The sequence below is a fragment of the Sylvia atricapilla genome, chromosome 7 (assembly GCF_009819655.1).
Source record: "Sylvia atricapilla isolate bSylAtr1 chromosome 7, bSylAtr1.pri, whole genome shotgun sequence".
NCBI classification, from domain to species: Eukaryota; Metazoa; Chordata; class Aves; order Passeriformes; family Sylviidae; genus Sylvia; species Sylvia atricapilla.
The window spans coordinates 31,759,709-31,772,988 of NC_089146.1; the positions used below are offsets into that span (position 1 = coordinate 31,759,709).

The 13,280-nt window shown below is 42.2% G+C and overlaps 1 protein-coding gene across 1 annotated transcript in view; it reads left to right on the top strand.

The window, feature by feature from the left end:
- The first annotated feature begins 1,149 nt into the window (after positions 1-1,149).
- The window catches only part of MGAT5 (alpha-1,6-mannosylglycoprotein 6-beta-N-acetylglucosaminyltransferase), a 114,740-nt gene continuing 102,609 nt past the window's right edge, over positions 1,150-13,280 (top strand). Inside the window, exons 1-2 of the mRNA XM_066323144.1 lie at positions 1,150-1,226; positions 12,609-12,709. The gene's annotated coding sequence lies outside the window, so the exon portion shown is untranslated. The remainder of the gene's footprint in view (positions 1,227-12,608; positions 12,710-13,280) is intronic.

Below are 13,280 nucleotides of genomic sequence, written 5' to 3' on the forward strand. Positions count from 1 at the left end.
TCCAAATCCCTAACCTCCCATTAGATGCCAGTGAGCTTTCCTAAGGAGGAACACAGCACAAAGCTGGGTGAAAAGCCAAACTCCAAAGTACCCAGCATTATTGCAGATGCTTATGGGTGCAGACAAGCATCCTTTATCATACATTGTACCATCACCATTTTCTGTCCTGGGTGCAGAAATCTCAGAGGAATGGCACCAAACAGCAGCAGGGATTTTTGTCCATTACTGCCAAAAACATAGCCATCTAATTGTTTTTTTTTAAAAAATATTTTGTAACCATTTCCTGATGATTCCAGGCACGTGATAAATATTGCAACAGATATTATTCGTAGTTCTGCATTTTGTTATAACCCACAGCTATGCTTTTTTAAATACACATTATGTGTATTAAGCAGAAACAGTTTTTTACTTTGATGTTGTCGTTTATGACAGAAGGCTGTATCCATAGAGGAGAGCAGGATCGGCCACGAGGTGTCACCCAGCCTCTACGCGCTCTGAGGCGGCTGAGGGCGGCCGAGCGCTCTGAAGCGGCGCTGCCCGGGAGCCGGCCTCGCCGCTCCAAACCACCGTCATCTCCCCGCTGAGAACCACTCCGGCCTGCCCTGCGCTAATGGCTCTCAGAGCGAACTTCTGGTTGCGCCTAGAGCGTGTTCTAAAGACAGCCCAAGCGGCTGAAGAGACACTCAGACCTGTTTCTAATGCTTAGGAAACGTGTTGGCCGGTGTGAGGGGTCCGCTCAGGGCGGGCTCCTGACGGCTTTGGCGAGCGAGACCCTGGCGGGAGGGGGCCGAGCCCGGGGAGGCAGAGGCCGGGAGCCGCCTCGGCCCACTCACCCCGGCGGGCGGCGGCTGTGATCGCGGCTGTTATCGTGCCCGTGCCCACACCCGCGGCCGCGGCCCCGCCCGGGCGGTTCCCCCTCAGGGCCGGCCCTGCGCGCTCCGCGCCCGGGCGCGCACTTTGCACACACTCCCTGGCTGTGCCTCGCCCTGTCACAGGCGCTTCCGGCCGCGCGCGCTCCCCCGCCCCGCCCTCCGCGCTCCGCCCGCCCGCCCCGCCGCGCTGCGCTGCGCCCCCGTGCGCGGCCGGCACTTTGCAGACGCTCCCCGGCGCCGCCCGCCCCCGCCTGGCCCGTCCCCCGGCGGCGGGGCCGCGCCTCCGCCCGCGCTCGGCCATGGGCGCTGCGCCGCGCTCCGCCCGGCGCGGGGACCTGCGCGCCGCCCGGACAGGTGAGGCGGCTCCGGGCTCCGGGCTGCGGGGCCGGCGGGGCTCCGCCGCCGCGCCCGGCCCCGGTGCGGAGGTCGCCGCGGCCGAGCGCGGGGGCTCCGCCGGCCGACGCCCCCCTCCCCGCCCCGGCGGCATCGCCCCCGCCCGCCCGGGCGCGGCGGTGGGCGCGGAGCGGGAGGGATGCGGGGATGGGGGGAACGCCGAGCGGCCGGCCCGGAGCGGCGGGGCCCGTCCCGGCCGCGGCCCGGCCGCCCCCGTCACCTTGCGGAACGACCTTCGGCGGCGGGGGAGCGGCGGGGCCCCGGGCCGGGCGGCGGCCGCGGGCGGGGGCGGCCCCGGGCGCACGGAGCGGCGCGGGAGGCTGCGCCCGGCGCGGCGGCGGTGCCGCGGGTGGGAGGATGAATCCCGGGCGGGAGGCTGTTGAAATCTCCCCCTTACGATGCCGTTTACGAGCGCTCGGTTCCACCCGGTTTGCTGGTTTTGTTCCCTCTCCAATGCTTTGTAAACCTCTAGGAAGTGAATTTGAGAAAAAGGTTCCTGAAAGCTGTCAGCCCGGTGCCAAATGTGCCTTGGGCTGCCATAGCTCGTACTTTTTTTTTTTTTTTTTTTTTTTTTTAAATACTAGAGGTGCACTGAGATTCGGATTGGAAAAAAACAGTGCTTTTTAATTGCCAGCTTCGGCATTTCTTAGCCATCAGCAATCACCCTGTGGCTTGATAAGCAGGGGGTTCTGTCAGAGGCACTGACTGACCTGATGTGGTTGCATAGGTGCGAGTACCTACACTGAACCTATTGTTGTATTGTTTCCTCTTGAGTTTCAGCAGCTGTTTAATGCAAAGTTACTTTTTAGCATATTTAGGGAGAAAATAAATGTCACTCAGTGACATTTCAGGAAGTAAATCTTGGTAGAGGCTTTCCCCACTGTCAAGAGTCTGTAGGTTCCATCTTTTCCAGATACGGTACAATGTCAGTCTCATCTTTTGAGAGCATATTTTTCCTTCTGGCATTAGGGTCAGCAAACCTGAGAAAATGAATTCTCGATTCTTGCACTCGGTCTCGTTGCATCAATCTCTCTGGATAACTGCAGCAGGAATAGAACACTTTTTAAATGAAGGCTCACTCCTGAGATTCATATTATTATACAGTCTTTATTTGTCCAAAAAGCTCTGTCGCCTTGTCCCCATGAAATAGCATGATGGCTTTTTCGACAGCATGACTCATAATCCTAAATGCAGGAATGAATTTTGACTTAGTGCTGTGCAAGTGCTTTATCTCAGCAAACAGCTTTGTGTGTAAAAATGCCGGTAGGGTGGAGAGAGTCGCTGGGATTCATCTGCTAATAATCTCTGTCCTCAGGAGGACAGCGTTTAAAGTTGTTTCCAGGCTGGGTGTATGTCTTTGCTCCCAAATCAATGCGGTGATCTCAATTCTTTCAGAATAATTTTGCCATTTCATAAAAGGCTTTCGAAAAAAAAGAGGAACTTGTTAGTTCTTGGTTTCTATACTATTGAAGCAATTTTGCCTGGGGACACAAAGTTCAATTTAGTCTGACTGGGTGATTTACTTTTTTCTTTCTTGATCTCTGTGTAATGACTCTGACTGTACTTCATGAGAAACGCTGCTTACTGCAGCACCCATGGTTCACCTAATTACTCCTGGTTGTACCAAGCCTAATATTAGGGGAAAATCTCTTCACCTTTTTTTCCGGTGTGGTGGTTTTTGGTGGGGGTTTTTTGCATACTTTCACTTCTGCTTTCTATTCTTTGCTTATCTGAGATGTAGGGCAGACTTTCCTCTTAGAGTGGCCCGTGGAGCAGTATGTTTACTGAAAGAAATGTCTTCTCTTCATGATTTAACATATGCAGGCTGTTTTCTGTTGCTCCTATGTAGAATATGGATTTATTTTGTACGAACAGAATAAGGATTAAATAAGAACATATGCTTCCTCTTTTCTGGGTGATAAATCCATCTTGCTGTCCCGGAGGAAGGCAGCTTATACAGCCTGGACTGAAAAGATGCTGAAAGACAAAGTGTCTGAATGCTGAATATAAGAAGATCAGGTTGTCTAAGCTCCCCAAACAAGACTGCCTAAAACTTGGGAAGCATCCAGCAACATCGGGTGCAAATCATGTAAAATCCTTAATCTGCTTCTTGAAATGGAACCTGGCAAAATAATGAAGAATTCTGATTTCTTAAAATGACTTAGAATAAAGACAATTGCTCTCCAGTTTTAAGTCATCTCACTCCAACCAGATTCCCTTCTTTCCCTTACATAAAAAAGAAAAAGAAAGCTTTGTATTAATTTCTCTGCTTCAGATAATACTAGGAATTTTATTAGCACCACTCCCTTCCCTTCAACTTTGAATTTTTTTTTTCTTTCATTTGCTGCGTTATGGTTTTGGCCTTGTATGCTGCTGTCACCTAACAGGTTCCCTGTGCTTCTGCTTCTGTTGAGTGAAATTGGTTAGCGTGCAGTTTCATTCCTCATCTCGGCCCCAAAATTTTAATAGAACTTCAGGAGTCATTGGCATTAACTGCCCCTAGCAGGTATTATTAGCTGTGTGGTGGGTGTTTTGTAGGCTTATGTGAATGCGGTGTTCATGTTGTGAGAAGATTGAGAAGTAAAGGAGACTTGGTGTTTTATGAGAGAATGGCAGAATTAGTTTAGGTTTTTTGTTGGGAAGAGCAGTCCCAAGGGAGATCCAGTGGCAAACATGATGGTTATTTGCCAACAGATTGTCTGACTTAGTGTTTGCTCAGTCTCTTAAGTAGATGATGGAAAGAAATACACTGATGAATATCAAAGTGCCAGGTTCTGATAGTATTTTCACTTATATCACATCGTTCCCGAAGTGTCTGCAGAGCTCCTGTGCTTAGCCTGTTTTGGAACCAGGAACTCCAGCAGCAATTCTTGGTGAAAAACATCGGAAGCATCTGCTGAGGAAATGAACACACTGCACAGTGCTAATCAGCTGGGAATCTGATGAGTGGAAACCCTTTCAGGAATCAAGCAGTTTTGCTATTACTGCATCTTCAATTTCAAACAAATTCTGAACTGTTTGGAGTGAAATAAGGTCATTCTTTACTCCTTTCTGCTTTTGCCAAGTTAATATTTGTGCATCTCCGTGTTTCATATACCACATACACACATGAACTTAAAAAATCCCCAGAACACCAAAACTTAATTAATCTTCCATACTTCAGAAGAAAAAGTGAAATTTTGTATTTGCAAACCTCTGTATGCCAGCACACTCAAAACCTTCTTGTTTTCTTCTTCTTGTTTTCTTCTTTATATTATTGGCGTAGAATACTGAAGTTTTGAAGGCTTCCTTATCTATTAGACTTTCATTTCTCGAAGAGCTGAGACCTATAATGTAATGAAGTACAATTTCTCATTCCGAGGTATAAATCTCACTCAGATCATGTTTTGGTAGTGCTTGATTCCCATTGCTTTTGACCCTATTTTGTTTTTACTATTTCTTGCTTGTTCATGTGAGCTGATAACTTACTGTTATTTATTGTTACCAAGAGAGGGTGAATAGAGTTTTGTACAAACTTAGGCTAGTTCAGTGGAGGGGTTTGGATAATGACAGAGGCTTCCTAAAGTGGATGTCATCTGAGGAGGAGCCACCCTAATGATGAAGAATTGACACAACTGCTGACACAGCCTCCAGATGTGAGGCATTGCCTTTCTGTGGCAATGCAGACTTTTATCAGAGTGGATAGCCTTCTTTTACTCAAGCTGGAATAGTTCTGCTGTCTTGAGATGAATTGTGGGGTTTTGTTCTTACCTTCCCACAAGGAGAAGTCTTGGCTGCTCTTATCAGGTCAATCCTTCAAGCCCAAGGTCTGTGCACACACTCAGGCCATGATGCAGCTATTTCTTTTTGAAACTTCTGCTGAAGAGATTTCATACCTGTGTGCCAGCTTGTGTACTAGGGAGACACTGCAGTGAAAGTACAAAGAGGAAATACTTCGGGGGACAGGGATTCCCTCTTGCAGTACTCTAAATAGTGAAGTCCTTTTCACGAGGAAAGCTTAAGTCAACGCTGTGATTCATTTGATTTATTATTTATGGTATGTATGAGTTAAGAATCCTGTGATCCTGGCCTTTTGAGTCTCACAAGGACCTCTTATTCCTCTTAGCTAACTGTATTTTTTCATATATCCCACAGGCATTCCAAACTGTTTAACCTTGATTATTAGTCTAACCTGCTGACATTTGTCTTACTGATTTTTATATCCTGATAAAATCCTGTAATCTTAGAAAGTGATCAACCCCCCCTCTTTTGACTTTGTCCTTTAGACAAAAGGATTTCCCGAGATTACAATAGCAGGCTGAACCTGATTTTACTTTTATTGCTTGTTGCTCATAAGTCATATAGTTTGTTACATTTCTTTATGTATAATCTTTGACATTAAATGTATTCCTTGTGGCTATGTTTCCCTAGAATAGGTTTAAAACTAAAAGGTTTTGGGTTTTTTTCACTCTTGTTAGAGTTAGGTAATGAAGTTATTGCTGCTTGTTTCCCTTTGCCTGTTAGGATTGTTTTCCTCCTTTCCTTTGTGCACCTTGACTGGTTCAGGTTTGTATTTAACCTGCATTGAGGTCCTAGCAAGGCATTCTCAGACAGCTGCTGATCAAGTAATAGATTTCATGCTGGGTAAAACTCCTTCACCTAAAGGAGTTAGGAACAGGCTGCCCGGGGCTGAATCAGCATCCCTGGAGGTATTTCAAAGACATGTAAACCTTTGGACTTGATGATCTCAAGTGCCTTTTCCAACTGAGAGATTTCAGGATTCTACGTTGTCTTAAAAGGTACAAACTGCAGTGAATTGCCATTCCTGCCCAAGATTGTGTTTTGTGAACTGGATGGTTTTTGACCTTTGGAAGATACTGAACACTTGGTTTCTGCCACATTGTGTCATAGTCCTCTTGTCTGCAATATGTGTGACCAGAGTGGATTGACACATTTTTACTGTTTGACTAATGAGAATCTTTTGTATTGGAATATATTCCCTTGGGCAGTAGTTCTCTTGAGTTTGAAGTGCTGTGTCTTTTCCCTCACCTCTCTCTTTCCCCACCCCCCCCCCCTTTTTTTTTTCCTTTTTTTTTTTTTCCCTGTTCTCACTCTTTCTCTCTGATCCTTTTCTGCAGAGAACTGTTGCTGTTCAGTGCAGCTTCAATGCAGTTTTTGAACTCTGCAGAATGCATGTGATATCCCTGGAAGACAATTTCAAGTATTTAAGGACCCACATAACTAACGTGTGTTTTGTCTTCTATTTTGACCTTCTTTTTTGTAAAATGAAGCATAAAATGTGTTTTGATTGAAGAGGTATTATCTGAAACATTTCATGAGACACATAAACCTTGTCTGCATAGTGTGAATTAAAAATATACATAACTCCTTCATTCAGTGCATTTGAAAATTGGTATAGTATTGATAATAAAAATCCTTGAACAGATAATCTACCTCCTAACAATCTTACGTAATTGCTTGTTAAGTAATTTCTGTGAGTCTTTCTTGATAGGCCCAGTACAAATACAGATTGTGCAATGACTTAATTTTCTAAATTGTAAGTTTAGAAGATTGAAAATACCAGCTCTAAGCTGCTCAAGAAAGTTTCATGCTGCACCACTCCACCTCTGTATCAGGTGTTCCAATTTCTTTCCTTTTTCTTAGAGTTTGCTTCTCCCTGTACAGGTTTGATCTGACAGTGTTGGAAGAAAGGGTGTGGAACACACTGTAGAGCAGTAAAGAAAGATTTCTCAATCTTTACCACTCAGACTTCAGCCCAGGTTTCACAGGATATTTGACCACCTTGTTCCAATCAAGCCTTGAGCACACTGTTTTGGTTTTCTAAGTTCTTGTAAAAAGGAGCAGTTTGCTTCCCTGTGTTTCTTTCCATGAAATGCACTTTCTCTCTCAGGATTATTGATCCTCCAGGAACATGGTGAAATGCAGTATCATTCTGTTTACACTTCACGTCTCTTTGTGTTGTGCAGCTACTTTTATTTTATTTGACTGCAAAAAAGCATGCAGGAGAGGAATGCTGCTAGTGGCTTTTCTGCTAAAGCCAACAGCTATTTTACTACAGATTGAATTAACCAGTTTTGAATGCTTAGTCTAATTTTAAGAGCTTGTAACCAAGTTGCCATATTTGATGGTTCTTTTTTAAATATGGTTTTGGTTATAGCTTAAAATAAAACATTAGCTTGTTATTTTAAATAGACATTTTCTTAAATACCAATAGAGTTTGTTTATAAACCAACAAAAATAGTAAAAACATTTTTCTAGAAAGAAAAAGAATTTGATGGTTTAACTGCTCTTGAAAGACAAAGATAAACTGTGCTCCTTATAGACAAGGTGTAGGTCTTGTTGGAATACTTTCCCTGAGCTTTTTCAGTAGCTCTGCATTCCTCAGTTCAAGAAATTGACCAATTAGTAAAATAAAAACTTCTGACTGTATTAATGGTGTGAGAAATGAAACCAAGTTGCAGGAGTGTTTGGTTCCACAAAGTGATTTGACCTCTTACTGAATCTACATCCTGGTGGTTTCAGGCCACTCAGGCAGCTTGTTGATATCAGGTTTTGGTCACTGCTGTGAATCTTTCTGTGGTCTGAAGTGACTGCCCTTGGGTTCTGGATTGATAATTTCATGGGATGATTCATGATTCCTTTGAGGAAAGGGTTACATTAACTTTCATCCGACCTATCATGGCAAATTTCTCCCCAAGGTAAGTTAGAGAATATTTGAAGGAGCAAGGAGGAACTTCAGGCTGGAAGATGCTCAAGGGCTTAGTTTCCATTACAAATTTCTGCATACTTGCATCAGAGATGAAGTTCTGTGGAAACAGTACTTCCCACTGTACGTTTGGAATTCCTGTTCAGGAGTTGATCCAGTCTGGCCCCTGAAGGTGTGTGGTGAAGGAGCAGTTGTTGCAGCACTATTGATTTGTTACCAGCAGGGAATCAGTGTGGTCTGTGGTGAAAGGACTGGATCTTTACGGTGGTGTCAGGAGAGTTTAACCGCAGTGGGTGAAGTTCTGTGCCGCTGTAAAAGGCACACTGCAGTTTACTTAAGCTCTTCTGGAGTTGATGCTACTTAAACCTCTGTCTCTGTATACTGGAACCAGCACAATGAGGCCCAAGTGTACACTTAAACTTTCCTTTGAGGGCTGTGCTGGCTGATACAGAGCTAAAGCCTGTAACAGGTTTAGCTTCTGTTCAGCTTCTATTAAAGTCCTTGTACCTTGATTCATTTCCTGGCGTCGTAGTTTCCATATGCACTGGTTGCATAGCTTTTGCAGTGTGTAATGTCACAGAATGCCACTGCTGAATTACTTGTAACATGCCTAGGAACACTTTCTTACACACTGAGGTACTGGCATGCATGTGGCCACTTCTAGAGCAAAGAAAACTGTGAGCCTTGTAAGTGGAAAAAAGTTTAGTCTTGAAAAAGCTGTACTTGAAAAATAGTACTGTCATTTAACTACACGTGGAAAACTGGTCTACATCAATTTTGCATTTTTTTACTTAAGAAGGGGGTTAGATAGAGATCTGAAGAATCTGTTTTCACATTATTTGGGGTTTAAAAAATGTTTTAAAAAGTGTTTTAAAAAAGAAGCAGGGGTTCTTTTTTCCCTCCATTTGAAGTGCAAGTTTTCTTTATCCCATGTACTTAAAGAATGGATTTCCCCCCCCCATCCACTATTAGTACTCTGGTTTGTTAGAATTTTCTTGGGCTCTATTCATACTGTTGTTTGTACCTCAAGTCTGTTCTACCCTTGAGTATTGTTCATGGTGCACATTGGCAAACTTGAACTCCATTGCCTACTATCATTTTTATGTTTGTTAATCCAACTTTTAAAACAAAAAAATGTCTCTTCACTGTATAAATTCCTGGCATACAATTCAATATTCACTCTATTGATTTTCCGTGTGCATTATGAAAGGATTTTTTAAAGGAAGGTGTACTCTTCCCCTTTAATAAGCTACAGAATATTTTTAAGTATGCCACCCACCTTATTCTTTAACTAAACTTTGACATTTAATTAAAAGGGCTGCTGATGCAGCTTTGTAGTATGGCAGAAATTACTGTAGGAACCTTACAGTGTCTACCTTGCCTGTACTATGGGGATCAAGCCCATTGCTCAGGATAAAGATGTTTGCCTAGACCACAAAAATGCAGAATTAAAACCTTCTCATTTTTTATTTTGTACTGACCAGCTCTGTCATCCTTGCATTTGACAAACAGAGAAAGAAATCTGTCGAATTTTCATACTTCTTTTTCTTTTGCTAATATATTACCACTTGTGTTGTGTGTGTGCCTCAGTGCATTGGTAATTATTGTCCAGTTTACTCTGGTGTTCAGGTCTTTAGTTCCTTTATTAAAATTTATTTGGGATGTCATGGGAATCTCTAAATCTAAGTATGCGTAACTTTGGTTTGGTGTTGTGGGATTTCAGTTATGTGTGAGGAGGGCTTTCTGTATCCCCTGCTGTGCTTGTAGAAACAGCAGGATTTCTGTCTTGGTGCAGACTTCTGCAGAATTGCTTTTGCTGATTTGCTCCAAAGTTTTCATCTTCAAGGATGCGATTTTGCCACGTGACTTGAGATTTTTGGAGACACATTACACATGAGCTTTACCTCATGCATTCCTTCCCATTCCACAAAGTGTTCTTCTGAAATTGTTTTTCAGTTTCTATAACCTATTTTTTTTTTTAATTAAACCAGTTAGGAAATGCCCTTATTTGCTAAACTCCTTGACTTCTTGAATTGACTAGCAGAGGACCCACTCATCCTGCTCCATCCACCAGACAAACCTGGATGGATTTTTTTTTTTTTCTGTACCATTAAGAGAGAGTTGATGAAGTCTCTGAACAATCTATGTGCAGTTGTGCTGAATCTTTGTTATAATCAGCTAATAATAGGTTCTAGTTCATCTTGTCCCTTTCTGCTGGGTTCCTTATTACCTATTTATAAAAACAGATGGTTTCAAGCATTGATTTGAAGCCTTCAGAAGGCCAGCTCATCTTGCACCTTTTTTTGTCACAACAATACCTCTTCCATACACAGATCTCCTTTATTGTGGGTTGTTCATGGGTTTTTTTGTTTTGGTTTTCTTTCTGATGAGGCTTTTTCAAGGGACCTCAGGATGTGTGTAATTATTGAGAGTGTTTTTACTGAAGGTCTGACTCACTGTGTGTGTTGCACAAGCTTTGAATTCACAGAAAATGAAAGTAGCACCTTGAAAAACTGGGTAATCCATGAATGTCCAGTAATTTGTCCTAGTCTACAGATTTATTTTTTTTCCCCTTGGGATTATTTGCACCAGAATTATCTTCCATGTTTTTGCTGATATAGTCAATGTATTATTGGAATAACGCATTTGGCTTGATTATTATAAATGTTTGTGTAGGAATCTCATCTGAGGCTATCATTATACCTCTCAAAGAAAGCTAGTCAGGATAAACAAATGAAAATATTTTGGAAGTAAATGTAAGTTTGATACTTTATATTGTCTCAGTAGTCTGTTAGAATGTAGAAAAGCTGAGTAGAGCAAGACAGCAAATAAATCTTAATTTAGACAACTTTTAAAAATCTGAAATGTCCTGTAAGTCCATGCTAACTATTGTCACTTCATAATTAAGCTGCTTCTTCCAGTCCTGATCCTCAAGTCATATGCTGAGTCCAAACTGGAGGATATGACTTTTCTCATTGTTAAAATAACAGCCTAAGTTGGAAGCTATTAAGTCATAAAAGCTGCAGAAAGAAATATCATATTCCTCTGAAATACAGAGGAAAATGTTATTGAAAAAACATTGATTCTTTCTTTTGTCAGGCTAGTAACTTGAACTGTTCTTCTCTTTGGGACCAGACCTAATAATAGAATTAATCATAAAATCACAGAATGGTTTGTGTTGGAAGGGATCTTAAGGCTCATCTCATTCCTGTCCTGGGCAGGGACACCTTCCACTATCCCAGGTTCCTCAGAACCCCCTCCAGCCTGGCCTTGAGCACTTGCAGCCACTGTTGAAGTGTTGTGTTTTGGTGTCCCCCCTGCAGTCAGAGCCACTGATGTCCTCGGCATGCACATGGCTCAGGCACACATTTCCCTGCTTCAGGCAGTGAACACAGCTGTAAGGTGAGTGGGACACCGTGAGCTGTGTTGGACCCTCACGGTTGTAGCTCACACAGCAAATGGACTGCTCAGGGTGTTGAAATGTGGGAAGATAATGCCTTAAATAGTTATTTGCAGGTTATCTGTCACATCCTGGCTGTTACAAAGGTAAATCAATGTAGCCCGGTGATACAGAGTTTGAAAGAGAAAGGCTTTTTGTATCAACTTTTAAGATGTGTTTGCCAGCACAATTCCCCTGTCAGTTGAAAGGAATGAGTATTTTCATAATATTAGAAAATCTATTCCTCTGTCTCTGCCTATCTTTTTCTCTTCATTAGATTTGACTAAACAGTAAAGAAATGCATTCATCTGTGGTAGTGTCAGTAAAGTGGTCTCTGTTTTCCTCTCTGCTTGTACCACAGTACTGTTTCAAGATCATTTACATTCTGCTCAGAGCTGTAAGTGATCTTTTTGGCAGCTTTGTGCATTTACATTAACTGCTGGATTGTAATAATTTTCAAATAGATTGTCTGAAAGGAGAGGGGTTTTGGTACATATTTATAGATGAGTATTCCTGTCTGTGGGTTTATTTTATGTCTTGTACATTTACCTGACTAATATAAATGTGGCTTCAGGAAGAACCTTCTTAGATCAAAATGCAGAACTTCTCACTGTCAGCATTCTAGAGGTGGACAATATTGTCTATTGAATTTCCTTTCTGATTCTGGAAACCATTTGGATTTGAGAGGCTATTTAGGAGGTATTTTTTAGAGGGTTTTTTTTTAATCTTGAGGAAGAAGGAAGGAAGTCTTGGTGTTTACATTATATTGTTTATAATGTGTTTGTACTGTTGAAACACAGGAGAAATAACCTAAATAGTAACCTAATGTTTTTGAGTGGACCTTGGAAGTCTGACTTACCTGATCCCTGTTCTTCAGATAGTGTTTGACAAATATATGGATATTTTGTTGTACATAGGAGGTGTTTTTTTCAATTTATACTTATGCCCATCTAATGTGTGAAGGAGCTTTTAGTTTGTACACAGTGAGATTTTTCTGCTAGAAGGAGCAGTTTTTTGTCTCTTCCATCCATACAACTATGAGTGGCAAAGAGATTTGTGAATGCCAAGTTTCATGTGACCTTTTTAGAGAGCAGTTACCAAAGTGGACCCATTTCTGCTTGTTTTTAGAAAAGCTTTTCATTTAATGACAGTGCTTCAGTTTAAACCACGTGTTCTAAGAACTGGCTTGTGTTCCCAGCTCTGCAGGGGGAAAAGCTCGACGTGCATGCTTGAGAACACACCGAAGAGCACACGTGGGGGAATTCCAGGGCTGGTGAAAATTTAAGAAGAAGGTAGAAGGTATTTAACATAATTACATAGCTTCAGATTGTATAAACCTTGTACAGTTCAGACAAGTGCAAAATTATCTCACCAGACTTGCCCCTTTTTTAAAAATTTAATCGATTTGAGAAGCTACAGAGGACTGAATTTCTTAAGCTGAGAAAGTTCAGAAAACTCTAGTAGGCAGGTGAGGTAAATAACCTTCTGATATTATTCAGACTGAAAAATATAAGATTAAATCCATACCAACACAATTATAATCTCAGTTGAATTACATAAGACTGTTTTAAATGGGTCATTAGTGTTGAGAAAAAACATGGTTTAATTTTCTAGGCTTTTTTTTCCTCCCCACCCTCACCTTCCCACACTAGAGGGAACGCTTTCCTCTAGGGACAAAGATGGGATGAAGCTAAAAATATTACTTGTCTACTTTACTCTCCATCATGTTGCTTCAGTGGTAATCACTTGTTTGAGATTCACCTTCAGAGATTCTGCCTGACATATGGTGATGTGCATAATGAATATTTGCAAACATACAGCAGTTTCAAATTCATTCTTTATTGCACTTAGCTTTTAGTTCACAAATTGC